The sequence below is a fragment of the Xiphophorus maculatus genome, chromosome 5, assembly GCF_002775205.1.
Source record: "Xiphophorus maculatus strain JP 163 A chromosome 5, X_maculatus-5.0-male, whole genome shotgun sequence".
Taxonomy (NCBI): Eukaryota; Metazoa; Chordata; class Actinopteri; order Cyprinodontiformes; family Poeciliidae; genus Xiphophorus; species Xiphophorus maculatus.
Window position 1 is genome coordinate 23,890,447 of NC_036447.1, and position 26,588 is coordinate 23,917,034.

Below are 26,588 nucleotides of genomic sequence, written 5' to 3' on the forward strand. Positions count from 1 at the left end.
CTCGAGGACGGAAAACCGAAGGGTTTGACCCATTTTATTCAGTTCAAAGGCACTGCTGTCAAATACTGGGGAAATGAAAATTTCTGACTTTGAAGACGGTGTTAAATAAATCTCTGACATATTCTGTCGTTATTGTAGCATTTAGTAAATAGAAATAATTCAGGTAATTGTAACTGACTTAAAGCAAGAGAAATATGGTCTGATTTAACGTCGTACAGTGAAAAACAAGGTGTCAGTTTTAGTCGGTGTGTGTAAACTAACGGCTTCAGCTATGGTCCAACTCAGCCTGAAGGTTTTCTCCCTAGGGAGGCGAAGGCGCAAGATTGTCCTGGCTCCCCCCTTTGTTATTCAGGAGTGAGTTCTAGATAAAACAGCTGTTATCTTGTTGGACGTTTCTGTGGCAGGTGCATGAAGGCAAAGCAGCAGGGCTTCCTAGAAGGTAGAACAGTGAACAAACCTCATTGAATGCAAACTATGCAACCAAATTCTTATGCTGATCAAGTCAAGAGTTACAATTTGGCAAAGGCGCAACTTCTTCAATGATTCTGTGTGTCTTCGTCTACCAATTATTTCTTCTGCCTCGCGATTAAGGAGGAAAAATAATTGCTTTGCGAGGTTTATGAAACAGAATATTATTTTAAGTTAATTTTATGGCATGGTGAAGACTTTTTTTCAATAGTCTGGCTTGTACGACGGAGTATTGGGCACGCGCTAAGAAACATTTTAAAAAACAAAATTACGAGAAACGTAAAACGTTTGCAAGAATACAGTCATAGCATTATAACTTTGTTCTCAGAATTTTACTACTTTATTCTTATCATTTCACTTTTAAAATGTGTAGTTTCCTTCCTAGAATGGCCCTGAAGCTGTCGTAAGATCGGAGTTTGCATCTGAATGTGTGAAAAATCAGATTTCTAAGCATCTGTAAAGCTACTGGTGCAAATAAATGTTTTTCTGCAATAAATACAAGCATGTACCGTAGATCATGTATGCATTTTCTTGTTTACATTGTTTTGTTGTTTTCTTTTAACTCAAGGTTATCATGCTGTGAAAAACGCATGCTTAGATCTAATGGCTAAAACGATCCCTGAAGTAAAGAATCTCCCAGATTCTTGCTTTTTTTTTTTCTTACCGGTTGCCATTTCCTCTCAGTCTTTACCTTTTTTTTAGTACGCCTTTGAAGTTTACTGAAAACAGAGTTGAGATAAGGTGAGACTGATGTGGAGAAGCCCATAAAATCGGCTTCAGTGTTCTTGTGGTTTCGCAGTGCAGAAATCGATAGCGGGCACGCTTGAAGCAAGCCGCCGCTACCTACGTCATTGTTTCTACATAAAAAAAACTTTTAAAATTTCACTTTACCAAGAGTGATACACTAAATATCTTTGTGTCTGGTTTTGTAAATCACCACTTCGCTGTCAAAATCTTCGCTGGTTTGCACGTAGATAAATTCAGCAAAAAAATCTCTCTTCCTGTTTGGCGGAGGCCTGGAAAGCAACGGGCGAAGCTGCGTTTGCGTCAGTGGAAGACGACGAGTTGAGACGACAAAGAAACCCGAGTGAAAGGTCAGGTTTTCCCCGTCGAGGCCGGGTTTGGGAGACGTGAGCTCTTTCATAGCTGCAGAAATAATGCCGTAAAGCGCCTGAGCGAGTGTGACAGGTCGTGATCAAAACCAGCTGCCAATTAACTAAATGACTCAAGCTATCACATTCAATTAGAGGGAGTCTGTGAGCTGCCGGCGCAGCCCTTCGCCTGCTCGATAAACAAAAACACGGGCCGGGAGCGGTCTCTTCAGGAGGCTCGTCGCCGTCTCTGTGATGGTTATCTGGCGGGCCCTGCCTGCGTCGTATTGGGACCGGTCGGCCCTGACAGGTCCCACGGATAAACGGCCGTATGAAAGGGGTCGCCTCAACCTCTGGAATCCATCGTCAGCTTTCTGTCTCCAGCAGCTGACAAATGGTTTCAAGCAGCATTCGGGGGGCTTTCGAGAGGTATTCCCTGGTGGGTGTGTGAAGAAAGAAAAGTGAGGAGGGAAGAGATGTTAAAGGGCGTGGGGGGGGGGGGGGGGGGGGTGAAAAATTAGATGAAGAATGGGAGATTCAAATTAGATAAACGAAAAGAATCAGGGTTTCTGTCACTGGGCTCTCTACATTTGGGCCTACTGTAATCCCCGGAGGAGTGGCTATCCGGCAGGAGTTTGCCCCATGGTCAGCGTCTTTAAACCCCAGATGATAACGCTTAGCCCCACCATAAAGAATAGGCCCCTTTAACTGATCCATTAGCGTCCAGTCGCTGAGACCGGACCCGCTGGTGTCTACTGAAACTTACCAGGAAGCCTTGAAGGAAAGCAGCATGGCAGACATGCAGGGAGATCAAAGACAACGTCCCCGTCCCCCTCCTCCTCTTCATCTTCATCCTCCTCCTCCTCCTCCGTCCCCCCTGCTCACCGTTCCTCTCCTCGTTCAGCTTTCTGTCTCTGCTGCTCTCCGTCCGACTAAATCTTCAACCGGACCAACACAGAAACATTTTGGGCAGAAACCAACAGGATATATAAATGTTGGCTCTTGTTTTCTCGAAGTGTCGAGATCGGATGTACAAATCTACGTCTTAGTTTCAGATGGCATCTGTTGCCATCGAGCTCCACATGCAGCAATAATCCGTCACGATGTCAAGGATCATTAATACGACGACAAACTATGCTGGATGATAAATTGCCCCAGTAAATATCACAATAAACACTAATATTCTTGTTGTGTTTTGACAACCAATAAACTTGAATCTTGTAAAGCACACGTGTCAAACTCAAGGCTCGTGGGCCAAATCTGGACCACCATAGCTTTTTATGTGGCCCTGTAGATTCTGGACTAAACACTAAGTGTGCTTAAATATTATGTTATCAATCAAATCCATGCAGTTTATATCGGTTTACTGCCAAAACATATCAATCAGTCCCTTCAGTTTCTTAAGAATTATTGTGGAAATTCATGCAAAATCAACAAATCACATACTTTTTCCCACCAATACATAATTGGGAGTTTATTCCCAATTATGTACTGGGATTACATAATTGGGATTTTTCTCAAAAACTTTCTGATTTGTACTAATGAGCTGCCTCAGTCTTAGTTAATGTCAGTCCATGATCTATTTAAAAAGTCACATTTACCGTCATAAATAAGCACAGATATAGCAAATATTTCCAAATTAGTACCACAAACACTTTGAATTTTATTATATAAAAAAAAAAAATCACAAAAATCCTGGAGGAACTGAAAAGATGTTTAACAATATTATTTAATTCTAAGGATTCATTGATATTTTAACAGTTTGTGAACAGGTTTGATGAATACATTCTGGCCCTTCAAGAGCTTTTATGATCTTGATTTGGCCCAAAGCAGAAATGAGTTTGACAAGTCAGCTGTAAAGAAAACTTCATACTGGAACTGGAAGATATTTTAAAATACAACAACCAAAAACACTAAAGAAAAACAACTTACAACCAAAACCATAAAAAATGGATTATGATGTGCCTGTAAAAAAAAAACAAAAAAAAAAACTGGCTTTCAATAAATATTAATAATCACAATGGAAGTTCTGGAGCTCATTTTAATTTATCATGCGATTAATTGATTAATTGAATAATGCGATGAGCTTGTAAATGGACCAAATAAGGTCTGTTACTTACCTCTCTTTTCATCCTCCTGTCTGCGTGATCGGGTCCAGATAACTGATCAGGATCCTTGTCCTTAGTTGGTTTAGTTCTTGCTATTTCTAAACTTTTTGCATCAGACAGTAGGAATGGAAAACGGAGCGAGTCATAATCAATTTTCTGCCTTGAAACACAGACACAGGTGTGCCTTCAATTAGCTCAAATGGCTCAGTCAACCTATCAGAAGTTTCCAAAGTGATGACATCATCATCTAGGATTTCCCCTCATTGTTTAACGAGACAGTAATCCCTCAACTCTTGATTTAAAAAAACATTAATAAGTAAATCTGACATATTCGCTCTCTCATTATTGTGGCGTTTAGCAAATAGAAATTATTTTTGATTTATCAGTGAGGGGGGGAAAAAAAGTGTCTTTTCATTCAGTGCAGGTAAACCTCTAAAAGTAATCATTTTCCACTCTTTTTCCTGTGTCTACTACATTCATTTCCACTCGTCTTCTTTCCCCTCCACACATTTCCACTGGGCTCTCTCTCCCCATCCTCCTTTCCTCCACTACCGACGCGGCCCTGTCTTCCTCCCTGGGTGTTTCTCATTTAAAGCTGCTACGAAGCAGTTCACATTGTAACGCCATCAATTAGTCAGTGACTCCAGCACATTTATTTAATGAGAAAAGAGAGCTTTGCTGATTTACAGGCTGTAAGGTAGATGTGAGGGAAGGATGTTCTGACATGCCTGACGTGTTTTTTTTTGGTTTTGTGGGTGTGTGTGGGAAGAGAGCCGATGCTCTGTGCACCTTAAGGTTCGGGTCTTGTGGTGTAAGGTCTCTGCAGTAATGCGCTGAGATGAAAAGGTTTGCAGAGAAAGAGAGAAAAAAAATGCAACGGGAGACGAGAATGTTTGAGATTTTCTGGACTTTTTTTGTAAGTGTTTGGTTTCAACCACAGTTTTTTTTTTTTCTTACATGCTAAAGGTTTTTATGTGCCATAGAAAAGCTTTGAAGGTCTCAGTGCAACGTAAGCGTTCAAATCGAGACGAGAGCAACCTCCTGGTGTGATGAAGTGACTCAGAACAGACTGTCGTATTAACTGATGAATGGAGAAGATTGCTTTCTGCTGCTTTTTGTTTTGAGGAAAAAACTTAAAAGATCCCAAAATAGTGGATATTTTGGGATCCATCCGATACCAAGTCAATACAGGACCAGTATCGCCAAATCTGATGCAGACGCCCATACTTTTTATTTAAGTTTGATATCAAACTTCTGACCTTTATGGGCTTTTTTGTGTGTGTATTTTGCCCCGAATTGTTTTCTTCAAACCTGTGAAATAATATGGATAAAGTTTAGAGCTGTCTGCAAAAGTTAAAAAAAAAAACGATTTAATTGGAGAGTAAATCACAACAAAATCTTTTCGAGGTAGAGTTGAGGATCTACAATAAAAAAAATACAATTTCAAGATTGAATCAAAAACTTAAGTATCTCTTATCATGAGAGTGATACTTGGTGTCGATATTATGGATATTGTGGATCGATTGCCCATTTCTAGTGGACACATAAAACATTCTTCAAGCAGATATATTCCATGTGATAACACTGTTTCTTACTCAGTGAATTTCTGGTCAATAACGTGAACCCAGATTAGCCTCACCGAGTTCTGAAGTAACTGCATTTAGCTCCATATTACAAAATTGAGCATACAGTTGTAGAGTGCGGTCCCGTTAGATTTAGACCCGTTCATATTCTGTCAGAACACGATGACTCTCCTAGCATCTTGCGGTTTGATGAAGGAGATGAAGTTTAGTGCTGACAGCAAATCAACGCCGGGCCAAGACGAAAGCAGACTGACTGCCGCTCTGTTAAAACATCTCCACTCACAACGGTCAATGCATTTCATCCAAACCAGGTTTTATGAACCTCCATCAAGTCAAGTCACGTTTATTTGTGTAGCACGTTTCAGCAACGGGGCGTCATAAAGAAACCACTTGTGAAACAAGCGATGGATACACAATTCATGTTTAAGGTCAGACATCAAAAACTTCCACACAGTATACAGGAAATGTTTGCTGACAGAGAGGGTGGTTATTATCTAAGAGGTGAAGGATATTTTAAAAAACAACATATTAGAACAACCAGGAAGAGTTTTTGTTTATCTGTGTGTGGAGTAAATGTCTGGAATGGATTGAATGATGAGTTAAAACAAATTACAAATGTAAACCAATTTAAAAAGCTGATTAAAGCAGAGCTCATTTCAAAATATGCTGTATAAGATGTTTAATATCCAATAGGCTATAATGTAATTGATGATATAAATAGTACTTAAAATAATTTTGTATAGTTATACATGATGAAAAAATGGAAAAAATTTTCTTTTTGATGTTATGACAGTTCATTGTAAATACATTGACAAGTAGGAAAGGGGCAGGACATTATAAGATGTATCTTCTACCTGCTCCTTTTCGAACAGAAAATTTTGCATGTCACATGGGCATAATAATTTGTTTCATATTTTATTTCTTAAGTTTGTTTCATTCCATTTTATTTTATTTTCTTTTTGATTGTTTTAAAGTCTGTTCGAAATAAATAAATAAATAAATAAATAAAAAAATATCACATTTTGTCAAATGCCGTCAATAGAATCATCAATAATAATCATCCTCGTAGTATGTTGATCAATGTTCCATGAATTGTGAATCAAGGGAAACTTTAAGCCTTCATTTAAAGCAAGTGAGTGTGTCGGTTGTTTTGCGGTTTTCTGGAAGTTTGTTATAGATTTATTTGTTCACTAGAGATGGGTGGATCAATCAAAAATATTGATAATATCGACACCAAGTATCTGACTGCTGCAGCCAACACTCTGAAGAAAAAGCACACTAACTAAATTTAAAACATTTGAGGTAACTTTTGCATTTTAATGAATATAACAAACATTTTACTGTCAAACTTCTATACATTCATATAAAAGGAAAAGCTAAAGCAGTTAAAGTACTTCTAGTTTTAAAATGTTGCCATTTCCCAGCTTAATCAAAAAGTGACTGGTGAAAACTCACTTGTGGCCGGTAACAACTTCCTCACTGTGAAACATAGAAAAGCGTGTTGTCATTTGAAAAGAACATGTTTTTTATACTGCTGTAATCTTTGGAGAAGATTTGACTGTTTTTCATTTGACCGTTGAGAGTCAGATGTCAGGATTTATGGGTAATTGTGAATTCCTGAAGTGAAGTCCTTAAAACATTTTCAGATCAGCTGGAGGCTGAAGCTAAGCGCCAGTCCCGGAGGGGCCAGGACCAGAGCAGACTTCCACCATCTTAAAACAACTGCAACCTCAAAAACTTCGAAGCGGTTTATGGGAACGCCGTTTTATGAAACTTTAAACCATAGTCGATGTTTATTTCCAATGGAAACGGGGAAAGGAGGCAGCGTGCCGTCATTGATTTTGTGAACATAAACTGAGTGCAGAACATGAAATTCTACTGAGGTTCTGAAACAAACGTAAAGCAATTATAATAATGGTCCAGGTGATTTAATTGACTCTTCTGTTAAAATAAAACTGGAAATGATAAGGTGCTGAAAGACACTAAAGCAGGAAGGAGCCAGGCACAAACATTACAACGGTGATTTTTCTTTTTTTAATTAGAAAGAGAACAAACTTTGAAACTCCATATGAAACTTATATGAATTTAAAAAAAATATGGAAGCAGAAACAAGTTTCCACAAAACATTAAATTATCCCAATATTGAGCTGGAAGTCTAAATAGCCTTCAGCTGTCCATTCACAGCATTTTGGCTTTTACATCAATGGTAATTTGCTTTTTTTATTATTCTGGGTCAGTTTGGTGCTGGGCTGAGGATATATTTGGTGTTCAAATGGATGAAATTACATAAGATGATAAGACGGGAAACCCAGCAGAAGTCATGAATTTTATGCATCAATATCTACCACTCTGGATATTGTCAGTAGATGGTAAACACCATCTACCAGCAGGAGGAGAACCACAGTAACATTTCTCCAGTGTGTTTTCAAGGTTATCTCAGTTTGGCTTGTATCCAATATCGTCACTCACCGTATTGGCTTTGGGATTGGCCCTCAAAACCTTCAGGTAAAATGTTCTCTTATTTTCTGAAGTGCCACAGAAACCGTTCTTTAAGTCGTTCTTTGGGTCTTGTGAGCCAGAGTCTCTGTCAGTCAAACTGTAGCTTGTATTTACAGTCCACAGAAATGTGTATTGGCTATATAACTGATTATATTTGTTTTGTTAAGTGTGACAGTCCACTCTCAGTCCAAAAGTGGATTATTATCATAGATGCTCTCCTTCTATTCTGACTGATCTTCAGCTATTTGTGAGAAATAATAGGCAGAAAGTGTAGCCTGCACAAGTGCTAAGCCCAACAAACTTGCAGCTGATTTTACAAAGTATTGAACCAGGTGGGCAGTTTACACCACACTTTTCAGATTTTAATTGGTTTAATATTTTTTTTAAATCACGTATCCTTTCCCGTCCTCTTTACCATTCAGCTTTATGTTGACCTATTGTCAACATAAAGTAAAATCCAGATAAAATCTTCTGATGTATGCGGCTGTAATGTGATGAGACGCGTGGAAGTTCATGAAAGATTTTGCACTGCACTGCAAACATGCAAAGCAGGAGACAAACCAATAGGGTCGTTTTCATACGTATAGTATGCAAATGTGACTTAATAACACAATGTAGTCCAATATTTTCACGTAAGTGAAGATATCTTTAAACAAAGAAAGCTCAGGGTTATGCTGCTTTCCTTCAGCTCAACCTCTTAAACGCGCGGCCTGTCGGCCATTTGCATCCTTGTGCAAATGTATTAATTGTTTTTATCTTGTAACCAGGTTGCTATGTATTGCAAATTTTTGCTCAGGTCCCTCTTGAAAATGAGATCTAGATCTCAACGGGGTTTACTTGATTAAATAAAGGAATATATATAATATATATCCTGATGGTACATTTAAAAAATGGTACAAATTTGATGAAGATGATGCCAATTACACGACGGAGTATTATGGCCACACTAAGAAAAAAATGTACATTTTGGGAACAAAGTCAATATAATGAGAATAAAGTCGTGAAGTAATATGACAATAAAGTCGGAGCGTTACAAGAATGAAGTCAATGTTACGAGAATAAATTTATGTTGGGGTAAAGCTGTGACACTTTGTTCTTGTATTATTTTGACTTTATTCTCATAATTTTATGACTTTGTTCTAACAATTGAATTTTTCTTAGTTTCATAGTGTGGCCCTATTGCTCCATTGTGTAACTGACCCTTTCTTGGATGCAGCCTTTCTGTTAGCAATGCAAAAGATCCTTTTATTTTGTTACAGATCCTCAATGATTTGTAGACCACTTTTCTATAAAAATAAGACCACTTGTTTAATTTAAACATGCTTTATTTAATTTATTGTTGAGCAGAATAATATTTTTGAGCCTTTATTTAAAAAGAAACGGCAGTGGCCGCAGAGCAGTTTCACTTTTCGCTGGCAAAAAAGTTTTCATGTTCTAAGAAAACATCTAGATGGTCTTACATAAATGCAGAAATGTGTGCCTCAAAAAACTAGTATTGTGAAAATAAACTTTGTTTTTTTGCAGAAAACCCCTTATGTTTATGGTATTTCTATTTATAACTTTGCTCTAAAAACATAGTAAAAGTTCACAGTCATGTTTGTGGGAAAAGCGGAGAAGAGTCTGAGTGCTGCGTTAGTATCTGAGTGTGAAACGGAGCGGCGTGTTACCGGAGAACCAGAGGAGGGTTTGTTGGCTTGTCGCTACACACAGCCATTCGCCTGTTGCCTGTAACCGAGCCCCCCCTGCAGCCTCTCTCAGTGTCTTCCTCTTAATTACCCATCATTCCTCCTGCTGCAGGGCCCCTCACAAATTACAACACATTGTCTCCCGCCGATCGGCCTGTCATCGCACGGCTCCATGTTTCAGAACGCAGCTCATTGTGCATGAAGTCAGGAGCAAAAGACGGGTCCGGGGAGGGCCTCTCTGTCAAACGCACACAGAAAAGACCCTCATGTGTCCACATTCACACACACACACTCACATATGCACAGAGGCCCATTAGCTCTGGTGCCAGCTGACTCTGTGACCCAGACGCTTTTCTGCCGTGTCAGCGGGACCAAAATGACACTGTGGCAGTAATTCCCCCCACTCTGACACACAAATACTGCACCGAGCAGAGCATCACTGCAGAGATGCACTGCTCTGTTGATCTGAGTAACTTCCCCTGGAGATGAGAAGAGAAGAAGCGAGCATGTTGTTTGCGCCATCAGGAAGAGACGACGGCAGCAACAAAAGTTCGCTGAGGGAAAACCTCCAACAAGGTAAATGGAAATAAGTCGAAAACAGAAACAAGAAGAGCTACAAAAAAAGGGGGAAAAAAGCTAATAATTGTTGTTTTATTCTTTGAATTGTTAGATTGAAATGGGACAGAGTTTAATACAAACTTAGTTTAAGCAGTACAAAATAAAACAATTACGGCACTACAGGTAAAGGTGTGTAAAACAACTTAAAACATATTCATCATTTGTTGCAGCAACAAACTGAACAATTTCTTCTATGAGGGGAATAAAATCCCTGCACTAAGGATTATTTATTTTCAATAAAATCATTGGGGTTTCCACAAATTAACTCATCAAAGCTTTTTGTAAATGTATAATGCACTTTAAAGTTGTAGAGTGTCAAAGCATCATCCTTACCGTCGCCTGTATGCTGATTGAGAGGAAAATGAACATTTCCAGCTGGGTTTTGTTTGAGATGCTGCTGCAGACACCTGCTTCGTTTCACCTGTTGTCAATTTGTGGCCTGCAGGCATGTGGCAACGCCATGAAGAGGTTTCTCTACTGCACTTCAGATTTTTACTGAACGGAGCAAAAATTCACTACTATTTCTAGTGTTACGTTTCGTTTACTAGTTGTAAAACAGATCATGAGAAACTGGAGCAGAAACAGGCGTCTGACCTTTCACCTTTAATGGTCGTCCTGAAGTGTTTCCACTTTCTCAACTTCTTCTTGTGGACTTTTTATTGTTGCCATGTATGCATTGGATGGGTAATTACACACAAGTTGATGATTGTTTACACAGAAAATGGAAGGAGGAGACGGTGCACCGCCATAAACCTTCCTGTGTGAAACAGCTACGATGTTTCTGAGATAATATTTTTATGGTAACATAAGTCCATTTTGGTGTTTGCCTTTCTCTCACCAAGCGTTTAAAACACTTTAGCATTTTGGAACTAACTAATCTGGATTTACACAAAATTAAAATGCCAAGAATGTTGTCAACTGCAGGTGAGTTATTTAATGGAAGTGGAATTTAATGAAGGATTTTACATAGAATTAAGAACATTTTGGACAACCTTGAAGATCCTCTTCATGAGATTGTCATAGGAAAACAGTCTTCAGTCAGAGGCTTCTTCAAATTCACTGCAACACAGACTGCTACAGAAGCCCTTTCTTGTCTATTTACAATAACTCTGAAGAATCTTGAATAATATGAGTTGCAGAAACATTTAACTTCCTTTCGGGATCAATAAAGTATTTTTGAATTTGGATATTTTAACAGAACCTTATTCAAAAAAGTTGAAACTACTGTTTTAAGTCTGCCATCTGCCATCTGCCATTACTGAGCAGAAAATACATCTTGACCGGATACCTTTAAATACACAATTCGTCTTGTAATAAAAACGCATCAAGGTCAACGAGTGAAGCCATAAAAAGGTACAAACCTTTACGATTTGAGCCACTAACATATCTGGCAGCAAATTTAGAAACTGGCAAACAGCTGACATCCCATCCCGAGCTCCAACCAAATTAAAACAGCAATAAAAAGACAAGAAAAACCACAATAAGCAAAAGAAAATAAAATATACAAGGAAACACACGAGCTTTATCTTCCTTCAAAGAAAGGGAAGAAAGAAACCTTTCCTTTCCTTTTCGCTCTCGCTGCTGCTCGGTTTGCTTCGCATTAGGAACTTTAACTCGTTCGTGTGTACGTCTGCCAAGCTGTTGCATCAGCCGGACATTAAAAATCTATCGAAAAACAAACACATAGTAAAGTTTAATTGCGAGGCATTTGCCTTGGGTATGAGGGAGAGTATTTTTACGGGCTTTCCCTCTCATTAAAAATGCAAGCAAAAAAAAACACAAAAAAACACTTCATTAATAATGGCTTGCATATGCTGGGTGAAGAGTGGAATTCTTTTACTGTGGCATTAGGTGCAAATGAGATTAGAAGTGCCCCAACTGTTGCAACTCAGGCCCTCTGACTGCATGTTTTGCCGTAAATTAGCAAAGATCTGTTCCTCTCACATTTAAAAAAGATCCCATTTTAATTCAGACTGGGGTTACCCCCCCACTCCCCCACCCCACACACACACAGCAAGTGAACACCGATAAAAAAAATGACAGAAAAAGAGCCCATACGCATGGAGAATTTCACACCCCACAGCTTCCAAACAAATACCTCTCAATTATAACCAATTGGCCCTTCTTCTCCCACCAACCGCTGACTGTGACACATAAAAGCGCTGGCAATTGTAAGGGCTCCTTATGCGAAAGGTTGTGGAGGGGAGGGGAAGCGGGGAGAAAAACAAAAATGGAAGACGCTTCCTTCCACTCCGTGCAGCGGTATCCTCCAAGACGGAGAAGAAAAAGAGCAGCATTTGGCACTGATTAGGGAAGACGCAAATTGGAAGCAGGGGTTTGGGGGTCGGAGGTGTGGGGGGTACTTGAGGACCACAGGGGTAACACACATGTATCCGAAGCCGCGACACTCCGGGTCCCCTGTAATTTAGATGTCTAAGAATTTGCTGTATGTGTTGCCTCATGCCAGGAAGTCTCAGCCTCAGCACATGTAAATGGCACTGGGCAGCGTACAGTCACCCCCATTTGTAAGCTATTAAAATATTTTCTCTGTGACATATTAATTACAGAGCTCTGTTCGTCTTCCCGCCTGCTCATGAGCGCCGCCGGAGCTCCGCGCGCGTGATAACAAATGACTGCACGCGGCGTCGGTTGTGCTGATCTGAGAGCGGATCAAAACAGCAACTAGTTCATCTGGGGGGTTTTTAAGGGTTTGTTAATCATCGACCTACAGCAGACAAAAAAAAAAAAAAAAGACGAGTGACTATAGAAGGTTGCTGAAGCTGTATTTGAGGAGGCGCAGCTGCATTTGAAAGCAGTACTAATATGACTGTCCATCGTATATTAGCTGTGAGATAATACGAATGAACAGGAGTGAGATGCTAACTGCGCCCTTGAAAGTATCAACTGATGTTTTTATAGAGCATAAAATGTTCTGACCACATCATGGCAGATGGTACTCCTTTACAAAGCTTCTTTGACAAGTGTGCTGCCGAACATTTATTCACGGTGGTGACGTGAGCCGACTTCATTCACTTCAAGCTGCGTGTTTTCAGCTGGGCCCCATCAGATGCAGCGACAGCAATGTGAAGTTTGGTTGGCTGAGTGTTGAATTTACGCAAACGCTGAAGCTTTTCTTTTAATGCCGCAGGATACTGACTCTGAGCGGCGTGTACAAGAAAGATCGGTTGATGTCAAAATAGGACTTCACTAGGTTTTAAAGGGGTGGTGTTATTTATTTTCCAGACACATACATGCCATTTTATAGTACAATCAAGTAACTATGTCACCTTCAGTTGTTAGAAATTTGACTTCACAATCTAACGCCTTGAAATTGGGCCTCTGTCTCTTTCCGACATAATCACAATAACGTTTCTCCGTTTTTAGGAGTGTTTCCACGAGAAGCAGCTTGTATGTTGAGCTCATACAAGCAATTAGCAATCATACAAACACCTGGTGCAATTAGCACCAGGTGTTTGCTAATTGCTGCTGCCGCTAGTCTGAAGGAGCTGAGTGGAGGAGTGGTGGAGGAGGGCTGCTTTGTGAGGCAGAAACTCAGCTTTGAGACTGCATCTCAGAGTAAGATCAAACGTGAGATCAAACATTTAGGCACATCCGAATGGTTGCCATGGAGATTAAAGGCTTTCTTAACCATGCAGGAAAGAATCAAGGCAACACTACAGGAATGTTTTTGACGATGGAATAACATGATAAGGTGTTGTAAAGCTCAAAAAATTATTTTTACTTAATACTGCTTCTTTATCAACTAAACAATTACAGGGTACACATTTCGACTACCTTAAATCTAGCTAGCATTACAAAAGCAGCAATCTCCATGTGCGTGTTCCCAGGAGGGTCTCAGCTTAACTCTGAGAAAGGCAGCCAACATTTCTGAATCTAACATCTTAGAAAAAGGCCCACATCAAGGGTCAAATGGAGCAGCTTTGCAGTAGCTAAGCGATTATCCTTCTTATAAGTCTTGCTTTCTCTCAGCCTGAAATGTCTCAGCTCATAAAATAGTTGTCGCTCAAACAGCTTCCTACATCAGTGTTTGTTATCTTGATTTCATTTTGAAATGGTTTGACGGAAAAGAGTTTTTCATTTATAACTATTTTTTATTCTGCCAAGAAGTTTGTTTCTGGTAGGAAATGGGGGAGGAATCTCTCAAGAGATAATTAAGCAATGTACATGGAGTATTTTGGAAAACATTTGCCATGAGTATTAGTAATTTGGGGCTTGGTTAGGTCTTCCTCACTCAGGAACAGCTTCCACACCAAAGAGTGTTGCTCATGTATGGTGCCTTCTGTAATTAGACCCACCATACAGTCACCACCTGGTTCTACCAGTAAACGTTTTTCTACAATTTGTTGCCAGAATCTCTGGTGTATTTACATGAGTAAATGAACTCTGATTTGTTTTCAGGCTTTCCCTGTCGGAATATTTAAATCGGCTACAATATTAAAAAGTATTAAAAGTGATGTTTGAGTAAAACTGCAATGTAGAGTAAAAATTAATTGCTATACAGGTCTGCACACTTCAGTTTAGTTATGTAATACAAACTGATCATCTCCGATGAATAAGAGTGAACAAGTTTAGCACACTGAAAGGATAATATACTGAAAGTTGTTAAAATTGCTTTTCTTGTCTAGAAAATGTTAGTGTGAACACAAGTCAACCGAATTTTTTAGTTTTTTGCACTAAGATGTTGCCATTTTATTTGTTTTATAGCACTGGTATAAAACTACATTGCTGAATTATGAAAAATAAAAACTCAAAACTACTTATTTTAAAATCTCACATGTAATTTCATTTTATTGGGTTTTATTTTTATTACTGAACTTGTTACACTATTTTTACTCTCATTGTTGTTTTAGATCGATGCCTCAACTTTAAAAAGAAAAAAAAATGGAAATATGATTTTAATCCTATGTTAATGGAGTTACACGACCACATTTCCCTACAGTATCAGTAGGTTGCAGAAAATTACCTTAAATCACATCACAAAATAAATCCACAAGATGGTTATAAATTGACGTGGGCTGTTACAGAACATGCCACAACGGACAAACCAGATGACGCAGCAAAAGTACTCCAATGGTAAAATGACTCATTACTTCTGCAAAGTACAGGAATAATATTTTATATTCTTTTGTTGTAACTTCAAAACAGAACATTAGTGTACCCTTAAGCCCCGAGAGCGAGACAGACCTCTTTACTCTGAGCCGATCAGAGATGACATAATGCTCCCCTGCCTCTGATTGCACGCTAAAACATTTGGACTCTGCCAGAGAATATCCAGGAATACAAATTACACACAGTGACCATCCCTGTGACAAATTACCCACATTTTTCCACTGCGATGTTGGAGCGTGAACGAGCATGACTGATGGTTCTGCTGGTTTTTCCCGTTTTATTTTCTCATAGAAAGGGGGAGAAAAAAATACTTTTGATTTTCAGAGATTGTCCTGCAGGAATTTTAATGGTAGCCTGATAAAACTGACTTAAATCTTGACAGGAAAAGGTACAAGCTGGAAGAGGGACAACTGAGCGCGGTTATTTATTTATTTATTTATCTTCTTTTTTTTTTCCTCCCCCGTGGGTTCAGTAAAAACTGTAAAACAGTTTTTGGGCTTTTACTGAGCGGATGGATGTTTTCTGGCCCATCCATGAAACGCACAATAATTCATAGCCAAACACAAACACATGCACTGGTGAACCGTCAAAAAATAATAATAACTAAATGTAGTTGTAGAAAAACATTTATCCTACAAACTTCCATACCAAATAATATAAATTAAATCAAATATAATTAAAATGAGTTTTAATGTCCTTTTTATTTAATGATTTTGGTAAAATGTGTAAATATTTACTTCAGTAATCAACATTTCTTAAATGATGGTAATGATATGCTGGAGTTGTGTCACGTGACATGCATTCAAACCTGCAACCAAAACCTATTTAGGATGATGAAGTCACATGACACGGAGGAAATGACATCATCAAACCTTAAGCTGAGGACAAGAGTGGACCAAACAGGTCAGTCATCTTTTATTTTGTTGATATGTTTCAGCCTTTGATAAGTGCGCTAACCAACCAATCATTTTACCTGTATTATCACACTAATATGAATTAACTCCAATGTTTTATTTATTTATATAACCAAGTTTGACTTTTGAAATTTGCAGTAATATTTCATTTTACGGCCAGCAGGTATTCCCCAAAAATCTTTCCAAACCTGCTACTGTAATAATAATATGTGTAATAATAATCCATTCATCCCTGTTACTCTAATTTTAACCCAGTTACATTATTTTTATAAAATTAATCTTCATGTTTGCTAAGCTCATGAGGGTTTGGCTTGTCGCCTTTTTAATAATTTGAAAGCCTTGATCCAATATGGATTGGAGTAAAAGAAAAAAAAATAATGTCAAAATACTTTTTTTTTAGGTTTTAAATATTAAGATATCATAAAATGTTCCTGTTTTGACGGTTCTGTGGCATTATTCAAATTATTTGATAGTTTACGTTAAAAATACAGTATAAATCAAAGGGTTTATTCTGTGAAAGCTTAAATTATTAAATTGTTCCCCAATTCTGGAATGACCCATTTGTCAAACGTGGTCACATTTGAAAATGTTTTTTTTTAAAAATACATTGACTTTTTTGTTGTTGTTGAAGGAAACAGATAAAAAGGGGGGCATCAAATCACAACAACCTAATAATACAGGAAAAATGAAGTCAATTCAAGCGTAATAAGGATTAAAATGTGCAAATCTGAACGCATTTCCTTCACAGACACAAACCAACAGCAGCCACCTCCTGCTAGCAGCTAGCTTGTGCCTCCCCTCTCTCTAAATGTGGATTATCTTTGCCTCTCTCGGGCCGCTGGAAGAATTACGGCTCTAATAACTTTCATTTGAGGCCCCCGAAGCGTCAGTAAAATGTTTACGACAAGAACGCAGATTAGTTCTTTGGTGAGGCCGTGCCTTCGTTACTCAGCCTTTGACTCAATTCAGCGTGTATAAATATATCCATTTCATTATGGGAGTCCGGTCAAATATTTGTTTCAGTGGTTTTCCCCCCATATAATGTAAATTGCTGCAAGCTGTTGCACTTGGAAAATGTTCCTCTCATAATGCTTTTCTGCCTTCGCATAAATCACAGCTAAATGTTGCATTCAAATGACTACAGACAGGCAATTTATTCTTGGCTTCCTTCGCCTCCCCTATCTCTACCCTCCGGGGAGGCTTGTGGCGACTGGGACGCTTCGGGATTTTTTTTAATAGCGACCGTCATTATTTGTTGACAGTTCTTCATCATACTCACCAGATTTATTGTTGTTGTTTTTTTTTTTCTTCCCCTGAAAGTATTTTTCGTTTGTTTTCTCCACTTCTGGGCGTGGCTTCCTGAGGTGAGGGCTGAAGAGATGACGGGAGTTGCCCCACCGGATGTGACGTGTTTGGAGGGATTCTCCCCGGCAGATTCGCCCCGAATAGCCAAACCAATAAATATCAATAAAACCTCCGCAAGAGTTTATTTGTCCTCGCATTTGCTGCGCCGCGCAACGAGAGCCGGCGGACTGAAGAAAGTGTGTGAAATTGACAGAGACGTTTAAATTTCCTCCGTGAAGGACGACGAGGACGGAACATGTACGGGCAGACAGAGATCCTCCAAATGACAGAGGATCGTGTTGTCCTGCGTTGAGCGAGCCGAGTGAGTCTCGGTGGGATTTGCTGACAGGCCACTCTCTGTGTGAGTGGCCCCTCTCAGCGGGGCTTCAGGCAATCAAGCCATCAGCGGTTGCATTCAAAATTGATCCTGAAAATAAATAAATAAAAAAATAAAAAATCAACCTCAGCTGTATTTTAGCTCCAAAATGACAGATGGAGGTGCTGATGTGGAGTTTAGCATTGGCCCCACCTGAAGCAAGCTGCACCACAGGGTTCAGTGTTCACAAGGAAGTAAGTAAGTGATGACTGAAGCTGAAAACTTAAAAACAATATCTAGTCATATTCAGCTATGAAAAGTATGCGTTCTGATGAAGCTCGTTTGTTTTAGAAATAACCTTTAAGCAGGTGTTAAGCATAATTTTTTTTCAACCCCACATTTCTGTATTAAACCTGCATCATTTAACGTTTATAAATGTTATTGCTTACATATTTGTCATGTTGTGACTGTATAATATGAGGCAGACAATCTGCAAAACATCAAGCTCCTCCTCTTCCTGCTTGAGCAACGTCCCGATCAAAAACAACCAATCGGAGCCAGGAGGAGGGTCTTATCGCTGTCACTCAATCTCATGTACTCGCTGCTCAATGTTCTAATGGCGGAGAAACAACTCATCATTACAGGAAAACTGTTTGTCTGCTGTCGTCGGTGGCTATGCTAACTAGCATGAGCATTTATGACAGGCTGTGCTAGCTACAGAGAGCAAGTGGGAAAGCTGGAGGGGCACATGGTGGGTGATTGGCAGCGCTACGACCCGCCTCCTGGCTCTGATTGGTTGTTTCCAGTTAGCACTGGGAGAAAACAAAGGAGATTGATTTTTTTCACACATTATCTGTTTCATATCATGTTGTCACGACATGGAGATAGTGCCAACAAATATGTCCAAAAATATATATTTTATAAACGTTTTCTATAATTGGTCTGATATAATATTCTAATCTTAAATGTTGTGTTTTTATCAGCTGTAAGTCCTAAATACCAGGAATGAAAGAGGCTTGAAATCATGCGTCTGAATCGTGGTGGGTCTTGAGGAGCCAAATCACAGACAAACGTTGGAGTGTGGCATTAGGGTGAGTTATTTTCTCAAAACAAAGCACAAACTTAAACAGGCTGGGCATGAACAAGGAACAGACCTGGACTTAGTGAAACAGAACAGGCAATCCATGCAGTGAGCAAAGAAAAGCCAGAAACTTAAATAGCCGGTGAAACAGGTGAGCGGCATGACTAAGACGAGGAAACACAGATGGGTTCAATGGGCCTGATTACTGGGACAAAGTAGCTGAACTGAGGAAGCAAAAGGAGAAACAAACCTGACAATAATCTTCGAAAAATGAATAAATACACAAGAAGTGTAACACTAAGAAAAACATAGCAGAGCAACACTTATTAGACAAAGAAATGAACGTCAAACCTGACCGGCACAAATGAAACTAACGAGGATGGATGAAAACCAGAACACTGACACAAGAACGTTAGAGGAATTAACAATAAACTATGAATGTAGAAATGAACTGGAAAAACCTGGAGAGGAAGGAAAGAAACGGCCAGGATATAAAATGATTTAAACCAGAATAAACTAACCAACAGAAACAACACGGGGAAACTATTGAGGAAGGGAAACAACAGAATAACGTAAGAAAACAGACCAACAGACAGAGCTAATAATGTAAAAAGTATAAATAACAAAAACCACAAACCTCAACAACCACAACAGTCTGAGTGTAAATCATCTACATGATGTGTTTCCCTTAGTGATGGCTGTACTGAAACCAGTGACATTTTCAGTGATAGTGCAATTAATAAATATTTGGTAACAGAAAAAACCCCAAAAATTATCACTCAAAGATTTTGCAATCAAAAGCAGGAATAGACTTTTAAATGAGCTGCAACACACGAACAAACCAAATTTTAAAAACCATCATTTGTTTTGATCTGCTCAGCTTGCTCGTCTGTTTTTCATTTCTGTTCTTTGTTTCTGTCGTGTATAATTTAGTGAACTGAAATGTGTGTGAAGTCTTAATCTTGTGATTAGTAGTTGTGTTAATAGCAATTGCATTGTGTTTGCTTTTTTTCCCTTTTTATTTTCAGAAATAAGATCCACTCAGCTAAAAAGCAACCAGAGCATGGGTGTGTGTGGCACAATAACAAGAAGAATGTGTCAAAGGTGACAGAACTCGTAAAAAAAAAAAAAAAAAAAAAAAGCCTCACTCATCTTATTAGAGTTTCTGATAATCTGATGAATAAAAGGAACAGAATGGGACCTTGGACTGAACCTTGAGGAACACCATTCTCCAAAGGAGGGACATTTTTTCATGTTACATTCAAACATGGAAAAAACAGTTCTGGAAAAAAACCTTTAAAGAAATTCCCATCTCATTCTGCTGTGGATGTAGCAGAGTTTGCAGTCTGCTGTGTCAAAAGTTGATGACAGATCCAATGCAAACTAATGCAGTTCACTGACCAGAGTCTGCAGCCGTCAATTTATCATTAGGCTTGAGGAAATCACAAAAAACAATCTGGGATGTCCTTTAGAAACTTTGTTTGGGACAAAATATTTGCATGCACAAAGCAAAGATTACAATGAAGTATCAGAGGAACACCCAGTACAAAAACCTAATTCTGCATGAGTCGGATCAGTACCAAGAACACAATTTGTGCTACCAGAACATGATGGCGTAACCAAAGAGGCCATAGGATCCAAAATGGTCTTACAAACCGACTAAAAGCTGTTATACTTGTAGCATTTAAGAAAAGCACACACTTGAGCAATATTCCACTCAGATAAATATAAATATTGGCCAAGTTGGGATACAAAAGGAAAATGACTAAATTAATTGTTGTTGTTCATGTTGTTATTCAGAACATTCCCAAACCTCAGTCCTGTTTTGTTTTTTTCACAGATGTCTCTTGGATCCTTCATTTGTTGGATTTACATTCATGAACTTGCGGCGTGTTTCACACACAATAGGTTTGCCGCTTGTTGCCATACTTGCAAGTAAAACCGAAACAGCGCTAATGTTGCATAACGTTGCAATCTTACAGTGCAGACTGACACTTTCTTCTCTCCTTATTCCATTCTCTGAATATGTTCAGCTTCATTCTATGTCTTAGGATTTATCCTAGAATCCAAACAAAATGTAAGGAGGCCTCTAAACCACAAAACATTGACTACTCACAACACTGCTTTGAGACCAATTATATCATAAGGTACTTAAAGTATTTAGCAATTTTAAAGAATGCTGCACATGCAGCAGATTAGATACAGACATATAACTCGAGGCTATCAAAGGGTGTGGTTTTGAATTTTCTTCTATTTTTGAGTAAAACTTGGAAATTATCATTATGACTTTTAGTGTAAAGATGACATGATTAGAGGCAGCAAAGACTAATTGTAGGCTTTTATATTTGTTAGATTAAATTTCAAAGGATGTAGGAATTTATTGTACGAACAAGACAAAAAAAAAGACAAACAGGAAGACATGTGGAGTAGAAGCCTATTACTAGATAGGAATTAGTACACCACAGCGCATGTTAAATGTGAACACGGATGAAATGAATTATTACCCGCTAAAACTCAGATATATCTTCTCCCCACAAAGTTTTTTAAATATTTTGCATTTCTGAGAAAAGAGGTGCTACTTGCTGGCTGTTGCATTGTCACCAGTGAAAAATGTTAAATGATTAAATTTGGGTTTGGGGTTTGGATTTTCAACACCCTTTATGGGAAACCCACATGCCGGACTGCTTACTCTGGAAAATCAGCGTCTGAAACTTGGGGGACTGAAAGGTGTTGGTAGAGCTCTGAGGATTTTTAAAAATGTTATTTTATTTTTTTGCCTTGTTGCTGCTGTTTGCTTGAACCTGTCAAATTTAGCATAAACGTCAAAACAGCATCCATAGGTAAAATCTTAGATAAACAATTTTTGAAATTGTGTTTGATGGGAAAACAATGAGATATAATTCTGTTTTGTTGTTTGAACTTTGTTCTTCCTCCTTCCATCTCAAGTAAACAAATTAATTTCTATTTTCCAGTGGAATACTCATTAGCCTTAAGCAATGCAGGTGAGCGCTCAGCACCATTCACTGTAGGTGTCTGTGTTGCCATGGAGACTAGTGTGTATTCATGCGACTGCAAAAGATAGGCACCAACCATCACCCAATGTGAACGGTACCCGAGTTTAAGTTAGCTTAGCTTAGTTTGTTTTAGCTGAGCATGGGATATCTTAGCTCAGGACTTCTTCTGGTTTAACTTTTACATCAGAAAGCGCTCGTTATCCAGTGCTAAAGGGCGCTTAGTTTAGCTCAGCTTAGCTTAACTTAGCCTAGTTAAGTTTAGTTTGTCTCAGCTTAGTTTACTTTAGCTTAACCTAGCATATGTTAGCTCAATTTTATTTAGCTTATCTTATCGTAGAAAATCTCCTTATATTAACTAAGTTTCGTTTAGTTTTGTTTATATTATTTCCACTCAGGTTGTTTAATGTAGCTTAGCTTGGTTTAGCCTAGCGTGTCCAAGCTAAACTTATTGTTGCAAGGTATGTAAAAAAAAAAAACATGATATTGGGCACATTCATGTTAAATGAAATACTAAACATAAAATCTATATCATTTAGACATCATTAATATAAGTGACAACAATGTTTAAACTACCTTGAACTCAATGGGCTAGGATTTACGTGACGAGAGCTCCTTGTTGGATTTTATGGACAAGACTCTGCAATAAAACAATATGTGTATTTCAAACAGAGGATGAGAATTAAGATTAAAATGTCAGAGCTAAGTTGCTGTGGGGTGTAATGAGTAATTTGCTGTGAACATTGTGATCCTATAATTAAATTATGGAATCCCAAATATGCTTTGTGTGACACCAGAAGAGACAGATGAGAACACCCACACGAACAGATGAATGTAATCTAAAATATTGCACGCAGGACAGCAGAAGTTGTGCAAAAGTGGAGGTAGAGAGAATATTATATATGTAGTTTGCAGACAGATGGGTGGTGTTATAATTGGGAATCAGGTGGGAGTTGAACATGTAAAATTGCAGCTTGCTCTGGCAAATTCTACACCGATGGTTTTTCTTTAAATAAATCAAATTCCACATCTGAACTTGGTAAAGCACTACACTGAACAATATTTTAAAGCGTAGCCAACAACAAAACTTGAATCTTCCCAGATTAATCTATCATATGCTCTGTGGTTTTCTGACAATAATTGCCAGTGATTGTAATGAACATTAGGCTACCAAACAGCAAGTTCATCTTCATTAAACTGCTCCCACCGCAGCTCCAACATAACAGGAGACTGAAACCAGATCTTCTGTCTGGAGGCATTTACAAACCAAGTTTGCTGAAAAACAAATGTGTTTGCACGACCACTTTGGTTATCCGAACAATTCATTTTGTTGTATATTTGGTTTCCTGCTACATTTTTGCTACGCAGCGATCTGCATTTGTCCTGCAGATGTTCATTTGCGCTGACGACTCGACCCATCTTACTTTTTAACTTTTTTCTCTTTTTTTTCGCCGCGGATTCAGCAAATAGCGGATCACCATAAATCACAGCGTGACCTTCCTCTTAACCAGGCCCATCGACGGCATCACTCATTCCCGTTTGCCACGCAGCTCTGCGGGTCGATAATTGGCAAAGCAAAACACAGATTAAACCCAATTTGAGAGGTTTGGACTTGAAGCTGAGCAGAGACAGCCAGGGACCGGGCTGAACTGGAGTTCACTGCTCTCTCTCTCTCTTTGGTCCCCTCTGGTTGTCTGAAGCTGCACCGGGAGGGAACCGCAAAAACCCAAATCAAACCAGTCTGTTCTCTGTTTGTGTGCGAGTGCAGTATCCTACTCCTCCCTGCATCGCTGTCACTAAAAGAAACCGACTTTCTGCGTTCAAATTTAATTTGTCTCATTAACCTATTCCTCTAAAGTTTAATTGCAGGATGTCGTAAAGTGACTCGGTCTGTGAGTAATGACAATATTTCAGCTCTGTAATCGCCAGAACAAAGCGAATCTGAATCCAAGCGAAGTAAAGCTGCTTGTTTTTTCCTGCTGAGCGTCTGGGCTGCAGCTTTGGGCCATGCCGGTCGGATAATTATTTTCTGGCAACGTTTTTGTTGCGTGAGGGTAACATCACTGCAGGGTAACAGAGTAATGACTAATTTCATGGATATTGAGTCATTTTACAAATGGAACTAATAAGGAAGGTCAACTTTAAACAGCACCTGGGGTTCATCTGATTGCAGGGTATCCTAGTTAGGACCAATGAGGTAAAAATTTACTGGGGAAACAATCACATCGAGATTAAAAGGGCTTTTTTAGCACCACTCGCTCAAAGTAGAGGCTTCTCTTTTGCAGTAACCAGGAGCGCCCTGCAGGTGGCAATGCATCTCATAAAAACCTCGCTCGGATTTATTGCTGCAAATACAAAACACTGTATCATTTGTACTCACTTTATATTATTTTTTTTGTTGTTATTATCTTAGGAAAATAAAACCTGCATGATGCACAACTTTCTGTAAGTTATGATCAGCTGGCCGGGCTCCTCCACGCAGCCTTTAAACAGCGGCCTGTTGTGATCCGTGGGGCTTGCTGGGCATGTATAGTGTTACCCTCATCAAAGGGGGACTGAACGGTGGTGAATGGAGGATGATGTGTGTGCTCCCTGTGCTTAGTGGAGGCATTTCCAGCTGGCGCCAGGGCAGAGGAAACCCACTGAGACACACAACAACACACACAGACATGGGGGTCAGCTTGGATCCACCCTCTTCCTTCTCCTCCTCCTCTTTTGCTCAAATCCCCCCTCCTCACCATCACCGTCTTCAGTTCCCAGGGATCGTCACTGCTCCCATCTTTATCTCTTATTTTTTTTGTACATTTCTGTCCTGCCTTAGCTCCATTAACTCTTTACCCTTTTGAGTTTTCGTTAAATGTCTAAAACTGCGTTCAAAGGAACCGTAAGGAGCCAATTTTGGGGGTTTTTGCTGCTGAATTAGAGCAATCAGTGAAACATTTTTCAAGAGACTTCAATTAACAGTAACCTTTAACGAGCTCTGCCATGCAGGAAGAGCCTATCAGGAACCGTCTCGCTACGGTTTGCACAGTTGCTCAATATATGGATGTGGTTTCGGAGGTATTCTTCATGGTATGTTGGAGATTGCCATTTCCTGGAAAAAACAATAAAAACGAAATCACGTACTCTAATTTAGCTTCCAATAAAGCCCTTTTATGTCCCTCCATATGCAGCAGAGCAGCTGGGTTCTCACCAGAATCCATACTGCCATGCTCCAAGCAACATGTTTGTGGCTGAGGCACAGTTGATTGAGACCACTCGCCGCTCTCGCTGCACAGTTGTTTACGTGTGGCGACACAGAAGCTCCAACGAGAGATAAGACTTGTTGTGTCCTTTAGATGGATATTCAAACTTTAAATAACTAAAAGAAAAAAGGAGAGAGCACATTCATTTATTGTTGATGAGAAGCATGTTCTTTACTGCTCCGGATTTGCTTTGACAGGGTCTGGTTGGAGCAACACCGTTGCAGGGAACAAGAGATTGATTACCAGCAACGAATTTTGATTCGCTGCTGGTAATTGCTGAGTCAAGCTCATTATTTTACTGAGCTTAACTCGGTGAAATAATGTGTCCAACCAGTAACAATAGTCAGGACTATCACTGGATGTCTGCGGGTTATAGAAAACAGGTGCTGGTAGCCAAGGCAAGGCAAGTTATTTACTTAGTATTATTCAGAAGGTAATCCAACATGTTTTACAGGAGACCAAAGCCAAGACTACAAGAAAATTACGCTTAAAGTTGCAGTGTGTAACTTTTAAAAAGAGTATTTTATTTACGTATTTGTTAAAACTGCCACCATGTCGTGACGGTTTGTCATGAGACAGATAATCTGTGCTGCTGTTGCCTCTGAAGAAATTCACTGCTCCCGACCAAAAACAACCAATCAGAGCCAGGAGGAGGGTCTTAACGCTGTCACTCAACCTCGTGTACTATCCGCTAAATGTACTAATGGCGGAGAAACAATTTACCCTTACAGAAAAATAGTTATCTGCCGTTATTGGCAGCCATGCTAACTAGCCTGAGCATTTACAACAGGATCTGCTGATGGGGGGGAAAAGCTGTAGCTATAGAGGGGAACTGGAGGGGGACGGAGATTATTATTGACAGTGCTAAGACCCGCCTCCAGGCTCTGATTGGTTGCTTCTAGTAGCAGTGGGTGAAGGCAAAGGCGCTGAATTTTGGCACTGTCTCATACCATGCTGTCACACCATAGGAACAGTTTCAGCAAATATATATATATATATATATATATATATATATATATATATATATATATATATATATATATATATATATATATATACTGTATATATATATACAGCATGTATATATATACAGTATATACAGTATATAAAGGTTTTTTAAAAGTTACATACTGCACGATCAAGCACAAAAACAAAGAAAGATATGTTAAAGTACAGACATTGCACCTCAATGTCAGTTCAATCGAAAAAACAATGATCCTCACTGTTCGATTTTTTTTATTATTAAAGGTTTTAAAGAAGGGGGAAGACATGCGGCAAGGGTCATCAAGCCAGGAATCGAACCAGCGACAGCCACGCCGAGGACCAACGCCTCCACACGTGGGCCACTGTAAGATATTTTTGGCCTCCTTTCACTCTGATGCCTCTAAATGAAGTCCAGTGCAACCAACTGACCTGTGCGATTTATCTCAGTGTGAATACAGCTGTTCTGTGAAGGCCTCAGAAGGTTGTGAACAGACATATCTATGAACCTACT